Genomic DNA, 18,181 nt, shown 5'->3' on the forward strand with positions numbered 1-18,181 from the left:
CCCAGGCATTCTTTGAAGTTGCCTTAAAGTTGCCTTGAAGTCACATTGCTATAATCTTTTTATATGGACTATAGACTGAAGGACAAATGGTTGTGGAACAAATCACCTGAGTTTCCATTATTTCTTATGGGGAAATTTGCTTTGATATACGAGTGCTTTGGATTACAAGCACGTTTCTGGAACGAATTATGCTCGCAATCCAAGGTTTGTATATGGTTTTTGCACAAAATAAGAGTATTCAATAGTGTGACTTCAGCCATTAATGAGTACTGTGATTTGTGTTTTTTTATTGCTCAATGAGCAAATGTTTGGTAAATATGATTCATCAATCATATATATACAGTATATACCTTTATCTGTAAATAATCAGGGGAAAATCGTGTGTGTGTGTTATACGCCGATCGGCTGCCTTGGAGGGGAAAGAGGGAACAAGCGCCACCGAAATAGACAGAGCCGGATCTCCTGTGTACTCGGCTCCGCTCGCAGTCACGCCCAGTCCCGCCTCCTAGCATTGACGTCCCGCCATTGGACAGGTGTTATGTCCATCATGGGAGCCGGGGCCATGGGGCAGGACTGGGCGGGACTGCGAGCCGAGCCGAGTACACAGGAGATCCGGCTCTGTCTATTTCGGAAATAACAAGACTGCAGACGGGCACTGATGAGGCTGCAGTGATGAGCAAGACTACAGATGGGCACTGATCATATTGCAATGATGGGCAAGGCTGCAGATGGGCACTGATCAGGCTGCAATGATGGGAAAGGCTACAGATGGGCACTGATCAGGCTGCAATGATGGGCAAGGCTGCAGATGGGCACTGATCAGGCTGCAATGACGGGCAAGGCTGCAGATGGGCACTAATCAGGCTGCAATAATGGGCAATGGCGAGGCTGCAGATGGACACTGATCGGGCTGCAATAATGGGTAATGGTGAGGCTGCAGATGGGCAACGGAGAGGCCTCAGATGGGCACTGATAAGACTGCATTGATGGGCACTGACCCTTATTTTGCTTCAAAATTCTTTATTTAAAATGTAAGTTTTTTTTTCCTGAAACTTCCCTCTTAAGATTAAGGTGCGTGTTATACTCCGATAAATACGGTATTTACAGAGTGGATCTTATTTTCTACAGGTGTTCTACCCTTCATTATTCTCACCAAATGCAGAACAGAATCTGAGTTGAGAAATACATTTACCCGGATGGGGATGGAGAACATCTACTGTATAGAAAATTACACTATTTCCGACCATTTGGCAGTGAAGGAGAAGCACCTCGTCATCCTAAACTTCCTCAGAGATATCCTGCTTTGTGTAAACTTCCACTTACAGGAGTGCATCAACTTTCAGACTCAGCAACATGAGTGGACGAGCTTCCTGAAGAAGATGGCTAATGAGAGCCTAACTAATCAGACTTAAAGGAGCTCACCATCTTTAATTACATTTTAATCCATGTCATTTCACCTCAAAATGTTGCCAGTGCCAACTGTGTTCAATTAGCTAAATCACAAGACAACATTCCATGGAGCTGACAGGTACCTGTGTAAAATAATATATTTTTTATTCTCCACTGAATTTTTGTAAAATAAAATGAAGACAAATATATATCATCATAAATCACTTATAACCCATCATCATTCATCATGATCTCTCATAACCATCCAGTATCACCAGTAACGTATCCTTAATCTTTCCATCAATCATTGATAAACCATTATCCATCAATCTTCCTGTAATCATCATTCAGCATTCATCAATCATCCAAGATTATTGAAGGATGATGATTGATGGATATAGAACAATGGAGCCAAAATAATGGTTGGAATTATATATCATTCCAGGCACCCCTTTGGAATTGCTCCCTTTCCTCATTATCCATCAATCATCATCCTTCAATAATCACCAGTCATCCACCATCAATCATCATTTACCAGATATAATTCATCATAACTCTGTCATTATCAATTATCATCCATCTATCATAATCAATCATCCATACCTCAAGCAATCATCAATGATCATCTATCAGTTACTAAAGATAGGAACTGATCATCATCCCAGGCCTCCCTTTGGAATTGCTCCTGCAGGGTTCCTTGCTCATTAACCATCAATCATTATCTTTTAATAGTCACCAGTCACCCACCATCAATCATCATTTAATAAACATCATTCATCATAAATCCATTAAAGGCCATTATAAATGATCATCCATCTTTCATCAGCCATACCTCAAGTAATAATCAATCATCATCCATCAGTTATTTATTAAAGCTGAACTCCAAGAAAACTAGAAGTGTTTCCTTGTTGGGAGGCTGTGCCCACTTATCAGGCCTCCGCTCCCACAAGCCCCTCAGAGAAGGAAGGGGGGGTCATTACTTTCTTAGGGGGGCTCCCTGCATTGGATGTGAGGATGCTGAGAAACAGTCCACTGATGGAGGATAAAGTAGCGCTGTCTGCTGGGAGAGCGGAGAATCAGGTAAGTAAAAGTGTTTTTTTTTCCATTCCTTAGAGATGTGCAGTTAACCACTGCAGTGTAGGCTCAGCCTCTATGCATGACATTTTGATTTCCCAAAGTTAGGCTTTAAGCATCAATCATCATCCATCATATTTCTCAATAATTTTCCATCATCAATCAATCATCATCAGTCATCGATCCACCCATCAATTATCGATCCTCATGATTTTCAGTCAAAATGTTCCCTTAGCATTGTTCATACTCTATACCAGCCATTCTCAACCAGGGTTCCCTGGAACCCTGGGGTTCCTCCAGAGGTTGCTAGGGGTTCTTTGAGCTGTGGCTGATGAACCACCTTTTTGATGGTGCCTACAGAGTTCAAGGTTCAGCATCACTTAGCAAAGCCAGCAGCATGACACCAAATATCTTTTTAGCTGTCTTCAAGGGTGGAAATCTGAGCACCACTTTAAGGGGGGCATTCTTCCTATTGGCCACCAGTATAAGGGGCATTGTTCCTACTGACCCCTGATGAATTGGTTTTAGGGGTCCTCGGGACCTGAAAATAATTTTTGGGGTTCCTCTAGGGTTAAAGGCTAGAGAAAGCCTGCTCTATACTCTAGCCTGCCTTTGTTTGCCCTATTTGTTACAATTTTGATCACAAGGTGTGGTGAAGGTATAGGTCTAAACTGGTTGGCTCCCTATTGTGCTGATGTACTGCAAAACAGTTTTATCCTTAAAAGCAGACAGGTTCCGCTGTCCTGTATAGAACAACTGATTATCACACAGATGGTCTCTCTGCTATTAGAATCCAATGTTCCTGGAGGCTTCCCAGCAATGGAGTCTAGTAGATTTCAGGCTTTCCAAGAACGGCCAATGCAAGTTACCTCTTTGGGACAGCTGCTGAAAAAAGGGACACATGTACCAACCAATAGAGTATATAACATCGGAGGGGGGAGCATTGTGCAGAGCAGTCTGAGAAGGAGATCAGTGAGAAAACTTTACAGAAGAAGGCAGCTGAGAGAGACTTCAGAGAAACATCCAACTGGATTCACCTAGTCAAGTTCTTGTTTGTTCAGAACCTAGAGGACTGTGCAGTGAAGCTGGTGAATATTCATATATGCATACCCATTTGCAGACACAATTGTGCCGAGAGAGCGCGCCCTGCATTCTTGCCGGCGGCTAACGCAAAGCTCCCGATGGCTTCTTGCAATCTGGAGCTTTCCAATCATGTGACCATTGTGACAGCCAATCACAGCAGTCACATGACCCTAAATCCTGCCCCGCCTCCCAGTATCTGAAACCCCTTAAAGTGCCAGGAGGCACCGGCTCCATGGGGATAGTTGAACAAACTGACGTTAGAAGGCGATTGGCCACCATGCACAGCTGCACCAGATTTTGCACTCTCCAGTTTTAGTAAATCAATTCCAATGTCTTCTGTCTACTCAAGAAGATGGACGAGAGCTGACTGATGGATTGTAAGTGCCACATGGTCTTCTATCATCACCTCCCCATCCATCTCATCAGTGTGATAGACTGTAGTGCATAGTCAGCTAAATGCAGAGGATAAACAGAAATGTCTGCTGGATAAAATAAGTTGTCCTGGGAAGAGAGTTTTCTGGTGAATCATCTTCTAAGGACTGGACATCTTTTTGCTACCTCAGTGTGTAGTAACTGAAGTAGAATAATAACGTATCGAACCAGGCAGGACCTCAGTGATGCAGGTCTATTAACAGTTCATACAGGTTTATGTTCAAAGTATTACAAGATGCAGGTCTAATTTATACAGTTTCTTACAATGCAAGCATATTAGGTACAACATGATTGGTTGCTAAGATCTACGTCAATGTAACTAACCATAAATCTGACACCTGTCATACAACCAGACAAACTTATTCATTCCCAGAATTCTTATATGTTCATTAAATTTATTTATAACTGGTTTTGTTCATGGTTTTATCCATTACAATACTTGTGTAGAGACAGTATGGCACCCAGTCATGTTAAATCAAACCCTCCTTGTCCTAATAAGACTTTACCAACTCAAGGATAACAGATTTACGACTTTGGGAAAATGAACTTGAAATAACCCCACCTTATGTGTTATATGTCTTATTGTTTTTCACTATAGAATTCTATGTGTAGGTATCTATATATTAATAGATGAAAAACAGCGCTCGCAAATCAATTTGGATGAAATAGTATTAAAAATTAACTCTCGTGTTGCAGCTGCAGGATAAAAAGTACTGACACTTTTATAGTATATAAAACGAAAAGACCTGCGCTGGCAACTCATCAAGTAGGTAATTTGTAAATTGTAAATAGATCGAAAAGTGTATACACCATGCAAAAGGTGGTAAATTATAAAATATTTTTAAAAATTGCACATTTAGTGAGTGTTATGTGAAAATGTGCACAAAAACATGCACAAAAAACACTGACAAGCTGAGTGACTAGAAATAATTAGAAAAAAACGAATCTATAAACATAAATAATGTGGTCTAGGTAAATTCGTCCAAAAGCACACTCTTAGACGCTATGCGACTACAGGGCAATAAAATGTCGCTAAACTCATACAAAAGATATATATAAATAATCCCATATGTTCGTGATCACAAATATCAATAAAGTGATTCTCTATGAAGTTAGAACACCAAATAATAAGTGAAGCAAGAAAACTAAAATCAAAGATCACAAGTGACAGAAAGTCTGTAAATCAAAATGTTCCTTCACAAAAGGACAATCTGCAGACTTCAAGCTTTTTCATTCGTATGATAGGTCTAGGCAAAAGGTTAGCTGATGCTGGTATTGCTTGAGAGGAAACTTTTGGGGTCACAAACCTCGCGTTCCACCAAAAGAAGAAGAAAAAATATATAGTATAAAACCTATGACACCGTGAGATCACCTGCGCATATAAGCGCTACTCACGGAACCGATGTGCAGAGCAGGCATTCAGATATTTGGTCGGTGTTCGCTGCTGGACAGCATGCGTTCCACCAACTCCAGGAAGTGATGTCACTGGTTCTCGGGTTTACAGACGTAGGCAGGATGTTGCGTCGACGCGTTTCACCCCTCCCCCAGGGCGTTATCAAAGACTTCAATTTATATATTGGTTTCACAAAAAAGTACAGCGTTCTTCTTATTCAATGTATGTATGACCCTGTCAAACTAAATTAAAGTACATAACTTTCCCATATTCCACATAATTATTTTAAAACTATCAGTATAGGATGATTTATCACTTATTCTTGACAATGATTATTTATTATATTTTTAGGAATATTATCTTATCAGGCTATAGTTCAACTGCTGTCAAAGTGTTTCCCTTCTAATTAGTGAACTTAAAAACTAAAAATGAACTATCCTAATACACTTTCACCCAGTAAACTTGTGACTGTCTTATAAAAAATATCAGCATGAAGCAGAGAGGTCATCTAAAGTTCAACATTTAAAAAATGAAGACTTTATCTATATTTATGGAATAACATAGTATACATTAATAATTATTGCTTTACTATTGAATAATAATATGGATAAGACCACTACCTCTATAATAATAATATGAATAATAATTATATTATCAATAAAACATATGCAAATTAATATGAATAACATAAAATATATTGGTTTATGAAATTCTACTAGATAACTTAAAAAAGACTATATCAGTTGCCACTTTGTTGCTTTGGAAAATAATGTGTTACTGTACAGGGGTTCTAAAACCAAACATAGGCATGACCCATGTGAGTCAATGATGTCACCAGCATCCTCACCCTTTTGTTACATGTGTGGCTGCAAGGTGGGAAATTCCATGGCCAAAGTTGATTGGGATGGCGATCATGTGATAGTTTCCCAGGCGTTTGGGCCAAACTGAGTTTGATCTGGACCTTAGCCCTATACCCAAACATAGACCTGTGAGCTCACCATTGTACAGGTTTTGGACTTAAACTATAGTTTGCATAGCTAGATAGGGAAGACTGAACAAAGTGTAACACATTTTTTGATGTTCATATAATATGCCATACTGTTGCCACTTTTAATTATTGTACTTGTTGCGTTGTTTATAACAACCGTTTTCCTAATTTTCAGCATGCAGCCTCAGATGAATAAAGTTGTATATTATTTACAATTGTCTGTCTCATTGTGTCACGGGATGTAGAGGGTATCACCAGATTCAGGTAGACACTGTACCAACATACTGTACTTTTCACCGCCCACAATTAAACCAGCCATACATGGATTAAAATTTGGCTTGTTCAGCAGGGACCGGCCAAGCTTTGATCCATCTATGGTCAGGCTGATTGTACCCAAGTCAATCCATCAATTGATTTGGGTACAACGAGCCTGTTTTCACATGCGATCACTGCAGCCTCTAGCAGTAATCATTGTGTTTTGCTGGCTGGGAACCCCCCCACAGGCAGAAGACAATACCACTGCAGAAGGCATTCCCCCATCTACACTGACTGTGTTGATGAGGATATTGAGCGATTTTCTTTCCTTACATCATGGGCCATTGACTCATCTATGGGCTGCTTAGGAGCTCATTTTAACAGTAAGCCTCAGTGCTGGGGTGATCTGGCAGCCTAGATCTTGTCTTGGCTCTGCAATGCCTATCGCTGCTCTCATTTGAGGTCTAATGCCCTGTACACATGAGCGGACTTTTCGACCGAATCCGGCGGACAATCCAACCGTGTGTGGACTTCATAGGACCTTCAGCGGACTGTTTCTGTCGAAAATCTGACGGACTTTAGATTTGGAACATGTTTCAAATCTTTATCTCGAAACTCCGCCGGACCCAGTTCCTATCAAGAAATCTGCTCGTCTGTATGCTAGTCCGACAGATGAAAACCGATGCTAGGGCAGCTATTGGCTACTGGCTATGAACTTCCTTATTTTAGTCCGGTCGTACGTCATCACGTACGAATCCGTCGGACTTTGGTGTGATCGTGTGTAGGCAAGTCCGTTCATTTGAAAGTCCGTCGTAGGTCCATCAAAAGTCAGTTGAAAGTCCATCGGAAAGACTGTGTGACCTTTGTTGCCAAAAAGTCCGCCTGTGTGTACAGGGCATAAGAGTCTGTGACCACTTCTGACAGAGGGGCAGCATTAAGGAGTTGTGATATAGAAGCCATATGGCCACAATCATTGATCAGTGAGTAGATCACAATCAACTTGTTGCCAATCCCCTCTCTATACTATATATGTGTATTGAGAAGTCATGAAGAATGAATAGCAATGCACAGTGACACACATATACCACCAGGGCCAGTACAAGGGGTGGGCAGGAGGGGCGGCTGCCCGGGCTGCTGTAGTATCAAGTGAGGTGGGGGGGTTGCATGGAGAGTGCCTACCTACAAACTGGCAGGTGTACTGGGAAATTTTTGTTTGAGGGATATTTTGTTTGCAAAAGGGATTGAATGCTTGGGGGTAGTGCAGATTAGTGTTCAAATGTTTTTGGAGGGGAGGGAGGGGAACTTTGCTGACACATAATGGTCATAAACTAAAACAAAAAATGATTTTGTGCAGTGATCTAATTGCCTGAGGAAATCTCCTCTAGTCAAGCAAATGTGAAAACAATTAAAACAGGACTAGTATTGTGCATAGAGTGCATCCAGAAAACATATGAAAGATATAACAAAACAACAAAAAAAATAAAAATAAAATATTCATAAACTCATGGCTGGTACAAGTATATAAATTCAAATAACTGGTGAATGATAACAAAAACGATGATAAATGATGTACCAATAGTAATCAATTTGTGCAATAATAGTGTATAGTCCAAAATTAGGATAAATAGAAAGGCTAAGTCCTCATGGGATGTTGAACTGTATTAAAAAGTCACAAACATGGGATAAAATGTTAATAGTAAAATATAGTGGTATTGCCCATATATAACTTCATACAATTAATTGGATGTGGTCTCCCAGGACTCTCACCTCAATGCTGATTAATCATAGCATCTGTGAGTTCGGGTCTGTAGGTATTGCCACTGTTGTATGTAGTCAGTAAGGTGGATTGTAGATTGGTTGGGGCAAATTCTCAATGAAATGTTTCAGTTGGAAATACCACCACTCGTCTATTACTATCCAATCTTTTTTTACATTTTAATTCCTGAAAAGTGCTAATCCTACCCTTCACCATTACATCTTATAATTGTGCATTTTCTATCTTGATCCAATTTCCGAACACACTCCCTCTCCCGGGTTGGAAATATTCTGTGTCTTTGAGTGGTATAAATGGAGAACTATATCCCCATTTTTCCTTTTTGTGTATCGCGTCCCATATCTCTAGTGCTTTCTCTGTCATCTTATGTGTATTCTCATCTGAATTCCTCAAACGTGCAGGTATCCATATTATTTTCCCCAGTGAGGCCATACTGATCTTACTTTCCATTTCCACCCAACTTGTATCTTTATTGTTTTTTGCCCAGTCTATCTCCCGTGAGTGAGGAACCGCATTGTAATAATTCTTAAGGTCTGGTACCCCCAGGCCCCCCCGTCCCTTATCCCTAGTCAATACTTTTAAGCAACCCACGGCTTTTTCCCCTGCCAAACCTGTATGGTTTTAAGTGTTTTAAAATATACTTGTGGGAGGGGGATAGGCAGCATCTGAAATTTATACATGATCTTTGGTAAGATACTCATTTTAAAAATATGGATTCTCCCCAGCCATGATACATGTCTAGATGTGATTTTACTTAAGTCCAATCTAATATTATTCAATAATGGTATAAAATTTGATTGGTATAGCTTCTCTAAAGATGTTGTAATCTTTACGCCCAGGTATTTTAGTTCTTTATCTCGCCAAATAAATGGAAACTCCTCTTGTTACATCTGCTCATCCTGTTTTTTTACATTAATGTTTAAGATCTCAGATTTGGCTGGGTTTGTCTTAAAATTAGATATCTCTCTGTGTTGTTTTTACTCTTTCATTAAGTTAGGCAGGGTAATCCTGGGGTTGGTTATAAAGAACAGAATATCGTTGGCAAATACTGCAAGTTTGTGTTCGTCCTCTCCTATTCTTATCCCCCTGATGTTTATGTTCTGCCGAATCTTCTCCAATAGCGGTTCCAGAGACAACACAAACAACAGGGGGAACAGGGGGCACCCCTGTCTGGTTCCATTATGCATCTCAAAAGATCCTGAAGCTGACCCGTTGACTTTTACCCTTGCTGTGGGCTCGTTATATAGCGCTTTAATCCACTGCATGATTCTGGGGCCTAATCCCATTGCTACCAAAGTATCTTGCATGAAACCCCAGTCTACCCTGTCAAACGCTTTTTTAGCGTCTATTGACAGGAGCAGACCAGGGGTCCTTGTTTCTTTTATTCTATGTACCGCCAGAAGTGTTCTAATTACGTTATCTCGGCTTTCTCTTCCTGGAGTAAACCCTGCCTGGTCTGCATGAACTAAATCATTCATTACTATTTTCATCCTTCCTGCCAGTACCTTTGCAAATAACTTTGTATCAACATTCAACAGTGATATAGGTGTGTAACTAGAACAGAGTTAAACATCCTTTCCTTCCTTTGGTATTATAGTTATTGCTGCCTCCAGGGCCTCCTTCTGTATCTCCCATTTAGTTCCTATCCCATTTATATATGAACACAGTTTGGGAATTAAGATGTCTTTGAACTTTCAATAGTACAATATCGTCAGCCCATCTGGGCCTGGGCTTTTCCCTGTAGGTGTCTCGTTTAGGATTTTTATTACCTCTTCCTCTGTTATGGGGTCCTCTAAGGCACTACTCTTGTCTTCCATAATTTTATTTAGGCCGATTTCATTTAGGAATTCCCTGGTTTTTACCTTTCTCTCTCTGATCTGCTCTGTTGATTCATTTTGGTTGATCGCATATAACTTCGTATAATACTCCTGGAATGTCCTGGCAATGTTTGATGTATTATAAACCGTTGTTCCTATACTGGATTGTATTTTCTCTATGTAGTTTAGTGCTGTTTTCTTTTTTAATATTCTAGCCAAGGATTTCCCAATCTTATTTCCCCCCGAGGTACCTTTCACTTTTAATTCTATTATAGGCCGTTCCAGTCTCCTGCTCAGTTACATCTTTCAACTCCTCCCTTTTACTAATGAGTGCCATTCTTATTTCTTTATTCCCTTTTTTTATACTGCTGTTCTAACATTAAGATTTCTTTTGACAAGACATTCCTTCTCTTAGATCTGGCCTTTTTTTTCAGCTCCCATCTCAGTATGCCCCTAATGTAAGCCTTATGGGCCTCCCATAAAGTTGCTCTGTTTATTCTACTGTATCATTAATTTTGAAGCACTGCTCTAACTCCAACCTAATCCTTTCTTCCACCACTTTATCCTGTAGCAGTTTTTCATTTAATCTCCAGGCGGGTGGCTTGTCTTGATTCCCCTCAATCGTTATTCTCATAGTAACTGGGGCATGATCAGATATTGCTGAGATTTCAATATTCATATTAGTTACTGTCTCCAACAGCCTATGTTCCACCAGGAAGAAATCAATTCTTGAGTACGTCTCATGCACAGAAGAGTAAAATGTATTACCATGTTGATTCTGATGAAGTTTCTTAGTAGTTAGTTTCTTAGTTAGTAACCTCCTCTGTACATTCTCAGTCCTCTGTGTCCCAGACGTACTATCGTACCCTGGTACCATACAGAAGTTAAAGTCTCCGCCCATGATGACTCCTCTCTTAAATTGCATACATTTTTATTATGATGTTTTTATGATGTCTATTAAATATTTTATTGGGTTAGTATTTGGGCAGTAGATATTTGCCAGGGAGTACTCCACCCCATGTATTCTACCCCTCAGGAATAGATATCGCCCTTCCGGGTCAGTCTTTCTGTCTTCCAAAGTGAACCTTACTGCCCTGGCAAATCCTATAGCCACTCCCTTTGCTTGTTTCGTGGGGGAGTCCCCATAGAACCAGAGTGGGTAATTTTTTGATAGTATTTTAAAGTTGGAGTCATGTGAAAAATGTGTCTCCTGTAAAAACACTACATCTGCTTTATGAGACTTACCGTAATCTCTCTACTTGTATTTTACCTTTTTATAGGAGAGTTTAATGCACGTACCTTATATGTCATAAGTTTGAGGGTAGTCATTTTTGTTCACTGTACTCCAGATCCCCAGTTCCCATCGTCACCATGGCTCCCAGCCGTTACATCCCAAGGAGCACAGCGGACCCAGACGTTCAATGCTATGACCATTTTTCTTGAACTATGCAAGAGAGGTACCCTGATTTCCCCCATCCACACCCTAGACCCCCTCCCCCCCGCACCTCCATCCTCCCCATTTCTCTACCTGTGGGATATTTGGCCTCCCCATGGCCATTGGATCAGAGGCCCTACATCTCCTCCTGGCCCTTTGGTTCTCCCCCCAGAGGTTGAGCTCTGCTTGTGGTCCCCTGTCAGACCCGCTACCCCCCTAAATAGGGGTAACCCTTGCCTGCCCCCCCTCCCCGATCACTTTACTTCATCTCTTATCTCAGACTCCCACCCCCAGTCCAGTCCCCAGACCTCCAGTTCTTAGTTTCTCAGTTTTTCCTCTTCACTGCGACCCGTTTCTGTTTTATAATCGGCTGCCATCTCTGTTCCTCTCTAGGTGGGGTACTATCTTGTGCTTGCCACCACCCTGGGATCTTGACTAATGATATATCCAGTCTGTTACAGAAGATGGCCATATCTTCTGGATATCTAAGAGTTGCTGACCGGCCTTCTTTTCTTCCAGTTAGGCAGGCTGGGAAGCCTCTGGAATATTGTATATTATTCAACTTCAGATGCTCCAATAGGGGGTTTAAGTATTCTTCTTCTGGCCAAGGTCTCAGCTGCTAAATCTGGGAATATTTGCAGGGTGATCTCTTCACATTTGATCGGCTGTTTATTTTTTAGGCTCGCCCAGATCTGCTCTTTATCCTGAAAATAATGAAATCTCGCTATTATGTCTCTCGGTATTTCTGCTGCTAACGGAGCTGGCTTTCTAACCCGGTGGACCCTTTCAAACTTTATTTTCTCTGTCTGTGTTAGGCCCAATATGTGCCCACATATTTTATCCATTTTTTCTTGTAAATCTTCCCCCTGCAGATCTGGTACTCCCCTTATTCTAAGATTTCTGCGGTTACGGTTTTCCTGGTCTTCCAACTGATACATTGTGTATCTATGGTCTCTCTGTAATCCTGCCATCTGGTCTTTTAGCTCATTTATTGCCGATGCTTGTGATTCCAACTGCTCTGCTGTTCCCTTCACCCTTCTTATGTCGCGTACACACAATCGCACATTCCAACAACAAAATCCATGTTTTTTTTCCGACAGATGTTGGCTCAAACTTGTCTTGCATACACACGGTCACACAAATGTTGTCGGAAATTTCGAACGTCAAGAGCATGGTGACGTTACGTACAACACGTACGATGAGCTGAGAAAAATTAAGTTCAATAGCCAGTGCGGCTCTGCTGCTTGATTCCGAGCATACGTGGAATTTTGTGCTTCGGAATTGTGTACACACGATTGGAATTTACGAGAATGGTTTTTGTTGTCGGAAAATTTGAGATCCAGATCTCAAATTTTGTTTGTCTGAAATTCCGATGGAAAATGTCCGATGGAGCCTACACACGGTCGGAATTTCCGACAACAAGCTCCCATCGAACATATGTTGTCGGAAATTCTGACCGTGTGTACGCGGCATTAGAATGTGGTTTAGGTCGTCATGGAGAGTGGCCATTTCTCCTTTAATGGACGATTCCAATTTGGCGAACAGTCTCCGCCATTTCTCCTTTAGTTGTTGTTTTTTTTGTCTGGATTTGTCGGTACTTATACCTGTTGATAAATCTGTTGTATCTAAATCCCCGGGTTGTTTTCTCTGACCATTTTTTTCTGTTCCCTCAGGAAGCTTACTCATGGCCACTGTCTGTTTCCCAGGGCTCTCTGTCCCGCCATCCTGTGTCATGTATTTCTTTATAGAGCCTGGGCTCGCACTTACTTTGGGGGGGTTCGCAATTGCCCCCCTTACGGGTTTCCACCTCATTCTGTTTTCTTTAATTAGATACAGATTCGGTGTGGCAATTCTCAGAGGTATCAGTTATTCTCCTTTTCCCATCAATACTACTGGGCATAGATAGGTCCAATGGTGTAGGGAGTGAGTGGCTAGTTTGTTTGGTATGTGTCCTTGTCCACGGTCAGGGTTCCCCACCTGCTTATTACAGATTGTTCTCAGTCTCTATTCAGTGGTTCACCAATATACCGTAGAAATGAACGCGCAAGTGTGCCTTCCTTTCTTCCTGTCAGTATATCCCGTCTTACAGGGGCTCTGTGTGTTAATCATGCATTCAATTGTAAGATGTCATATTCTTTCCTAGTAGCGGGGGGCCTCACCGTCACTTCTCTTTAACTGCACAGCCTCTCCGTTTAAACTTTGCATCCACATTTCTTCAGTATTCATCATTAATGCATCTGTATAACATCAGTGTTCTGTTACACACAGTTCTCCAATACACCCCCAGGTATTCAGTCTGGCTAATAGTCAAACTGACGTTTAGCTCTCTAAGAGATACGCCAAAAATGTTCAGCAGGGATATCTCCCTTTATCACAGTGAACTAATCAGCCCGAGAATAGTGTGAAGGAAAAACAGAGCAACTAATTTCCTGATGGTTCCACTCCTCTAGAGTTCCAGGCAATTCCTCCAGGTCTAGGTCCAGGAAAAGGGGGGGGGCCTTGAGGACCGCAGGGAGCATCTAATGTCTTTCAGTCCAGGAAGCTGACTTGTCCCAGCAGCGCATCTCCTCTCTCCTCCCAAGCCGAGACCAGCACTGTTTATGGCCGCTCTCCTCCCTGCTGCTTCTGCCACTCATGCACCAGGTGAGCCCCTGGGAGTGCAGCCTTTCTGTGTGTCCACCGCCGGGACCGCTGCGGGCTCTCACAGATGCTCTCACAGGTGCTCCGGTAATGTTTCCCCTGTGCACTCGCCGGAAAAACAGGGGGTACAAGGGGGGGGAGATGGAGAGGGAATCCTTTCCTCATGCACTCTTGTCGGGGAAGGTTTGCGGGCTTCGCCGGGTCAGCAGCAGCTGCGTCTATCTAGTTCCCACATCAGGCCCCTCCCATACAGTCATTTCTAACAAAAAATGCAGATTTTATTTGTGTGCAAAAAGTAAAAAAAATGTCCCAGTAGACAAGATTAGGCTAATCCAGCCATATATTAACCACTTCACATCCCGCATATAGTCTTATGACATCCGCAGGAGGGATCTCCCATGCTTGGCGGGCGTCATATGACGTCCTGGGCTTCCTGGCCGACTGGGGGGGCACGCACACGCCCCGTCACTCGGGATCCGATGCGCGGGTGCCGCTATGTCCGCCGGTCACCCGCGATTGTCCGTTAACCGAGCAGGTCCTGTCAGGTGAGAGGTGACCAATCATGTGTTCCCAGTACAGAGGAACACCAATCAGTCTCCTCCCCTTGTGAGTCCCCACCTCCTTCAGTTAGAATCACTCCCTAGGACACACAATTAATCCTTTGATCGCCCCCTAGTGTTAACCCCTTCCCTGCCAGTGACATTTATACAGTAATCAATGCATTTGTATATCGCTGTATAAATGCCAATGGTCCCAAAATGGTGTCAAAAGTGTCCGATCTGTCCTCCGCAATGTCGCAGTCATGATAAAAATCACAAATTGCCGCCATTACTAGTAAAAAAAAATTAAAAATGGCATAAATCTATCCCCTATTTTGTAGACGCTATAACTTTTGCGCGAACCAATAAATATACGCTTATTGCGATTTTTTTTTACCAAAAATATGTAGAAGCATACGTATCGGCCTAAGCTGAGGAAATTTTTTTTTTAAATTGGGATATTTATTATAGCGAAAAGTAAAAAAATTTGTTTTTTTTTCAAACTTGTCGCTCTTCTTTTGTTTATAGCGCAAAAAATAAAAAACGCAGAGGTGATCAAATATCACCAAAAGAAAGCTCTATATGTGGGGAAAAAATGATAAAGCTGTAATTTGGGTACAGTGTTGCATGACTGTGCAATTGTCATTCAAAGTGCAACAGCGGTGAAAACTGAAAATTGGCTTGGGCAGGAAGGGGGTGAAAATGCCCGGTGTTGAAGTGGTTAAATGAGGCCGATGCAACACACAGCCACACCCCTTCTCCTAACAAAGGACTGAAGGAAATGTAATACATGCATAGGGAAAGCCTACGGAACTTTTTCCATTTTTGTGGTTTGAAAACTTTAGTGGTTCCTATGTGACCCACAAGAGCATTTCTAATAAATGTTATTATGACCACAGATGCCATTGTGGTTTGCTAACTTCCTCGTATCCAGCTACTTCCTCTTTTGAGTTTTATCTGCAGCATTATGCCCTTTCTACGCCCAGTTCATCTTTGTTGCATTCTCTATATAGCTGTATTTATATTCACACAGTCAGGGATGATAAAAATGGAACCAAATATAGAACTATGAATGCAAAGGAAACCTGTCATGGGAGAAGTATTATGGACAGGTCTGTAAATTATTATTATTTAATAGTCACCATCTCAGTCTTCCTTTACTTGGATGTAGCCAAAGTGTCTTCTTTTATATGTTTTGTTAGGTCTGTAAATTGGACATCCTGCTGCCCCAACCATGATTCAACCACTTCCCAGCCAGCCTATAGCTCGATGATGGCTGGGCAGGACTCTCATCGAATCCCTTATATGACACCCTCCCGGATCACGCCTCGTGCGTGCCCATGAGGCCACGCTGAGGCACAATCTGTCACTCAGTGTGACATTAGGACACAGCCAATGGCTGATCACTGCACCAGCCAGCTGCCTGTACCATGGGAGCACTGTAACCAATCACAGCAGGTCCCTTGACAGTTGTAAACAATGGATGGCTTCTTTTCAAGCCATGCATTTTGTACAATTGTGTTGCTAGCTGTGATTGACCACATGGTACAAACTAGGCCAATCACAGTATTTGTATATTGGAGATTTGTGGGATTTTTAAGGTGCATATTAAATCAATAGAAAAGAATTAGTTAAAAAGCGTCAATTTTATTAACACATAAAAACAACACAGTTGCATTAGAAAAGACTCATACAGTACAGTCCTTAAAGGTACAGCACAATGGTGTGGTTCCCAACATGTTTCACCCTACAATGGGTCTTCTTCAGGGGACGCTGCCCAAATGCATATCAGAGCCTTCCCAAGATATATTGCAGTTGATAATTGTTCAGGTAGATACCAAAGACCAAACACCGGACTGCAGGCAATCATAGGAGCCATGAAAGAACCAGAGAGTCTAATTTGCAAAAAAGGTGAACAGGAGGATGAGAAACTCCTATTTGGGGACACTCAGCACATTATCAGAGGTCCTGTAGGGAGTGTGTGTCTCTCCTCGTGGTCTCCAGCTGCACCTTAAAAATCCCACATATTTCCAATATACAAATTAATTAAGGGATGTGGTGCTATATTGTTGGTATATTGTCCAGCAGCTGAGTTTTTTCCTTTTTAGGCCAATCACAGCCCACCTGTGCCATGCCGTCAGCTGTGGCCAATCACAGCTAATCACAACAAAACAAACTTGCTTATAGTAATAAAATTCATTGCAAACATAAAAAATAAAATACTGATCACTTCCCTCTATGGTAACATTATATTGCTCTGGTCAAAGTGTCAGGCTGGGTGTACAATCACTCAATGGAGCCAGCTCACACACCTCCGGTGTGGCTACGGAGCGCACTGGAAAGGGTCCTGTGCGACTTTGGCTCTCTTTCAGGTCCGAATTCAGGCAAAAATTTGCTGTGGGCCACGGCCGCAGCTAGTGTGAACCAAGACTCAGTGTCTGTGATCACTGCCACACCAGTTGATAGTGTACACCATATAATGACACCTTACTGCACTGATGACAGTATGTAAAAAAAAAAAAAATTGTGATTTTTTTTTTTTTATTTCTTTATTTTCCAAAAAATTCTGACAACAAAATTACAACTCGCCATGCCTCTTACTAAATACCCTGGGCTGTCTACTTTCGAAAAAGGGGTATTTTATGGGATATTTGTACTGTCCTGGCATTTGTGGGCCTCAAGAAATGAGATAGGCTGTCAGTACATCAGGATTGATCAATTTTCAAATATATCCCATAGTTTGTGGACTCTATAACTTTCCTACAGACTCAATAATATACACTGATTTCAGTTATTTTCATCAAAGAAATGTAGCAGAATATATTTTGACCTAAATGTATGAAGAAAAGTTATTTAATTGCAAAATTTTATAACAGAAACAAAGAAAAAAAATTTTTTTTTTTAACTTTTTTTGAAACTTTTCAGTCTTTTTAAATTTATTTAGCAAAAAATAAAAATCCCTGTGGTGATTAAAATTCACCAAATAGTGTTGGGCGAATTGGTTCAGGCTGAACAAATATTTTTGGCCCGAACATTGCCTGTTCGTCCGTTCGGTGAACACCTGAATTTCCAGGGCACTTGGTGGGATGTTTGCAAACATCCCGCCGGGCGCTCCACAATACACTGTGCACTGCATGGTGCATTCCAGGGCCCTAATCCCTAATTGCATGAAGCAATGCAACTGACTGCTGGTCAGGTGCAAGGCTTTGCCAATTAGGGCATAGAGCACTGTCAGAGCCCCGATTGGACAGTTTATTTAGTCAGGGCAGGTTTCCTGCAGTGTATTTCAATGCGTTACTCCACATTTAAAGCAGTATATTTCAGTGCGTTATTGCACTTTTAACTCAGTATATATCAATGCA

At 41.6% G+C, this 18,181-nt stretch overlaps 1 pseudogene; it reads left to right on the forward strand.

Moving 5' to 3' along the window:
• Nucleotides 1-6,574, forward strand: part of LOC141148204 (guanylate-binding protein 1-like) — a 74,716-nt pseudogene extending 68,142 nt beyond the window's left edge.
• The last annotated feature ends 11,607 nt before the right edge of the window (nucleotides 6,575-18,181 follow it).

Source organism: Aquarana catesbeiana, linkage group LG06 (genome assembly GCF_042186555.1).
Source record: "Aquarana catesbeiana isolate 2022-GZ linkage group LG06, ASM4218655v1, whole genome shotgun sequence".
Taxonomy (NCBI): domain Eukaryota; kingdom Metazoa; phylum Chordata; class Amphibia; order Anura; family Ranidae; genus Aquarana; species Aquarana catesbeiana.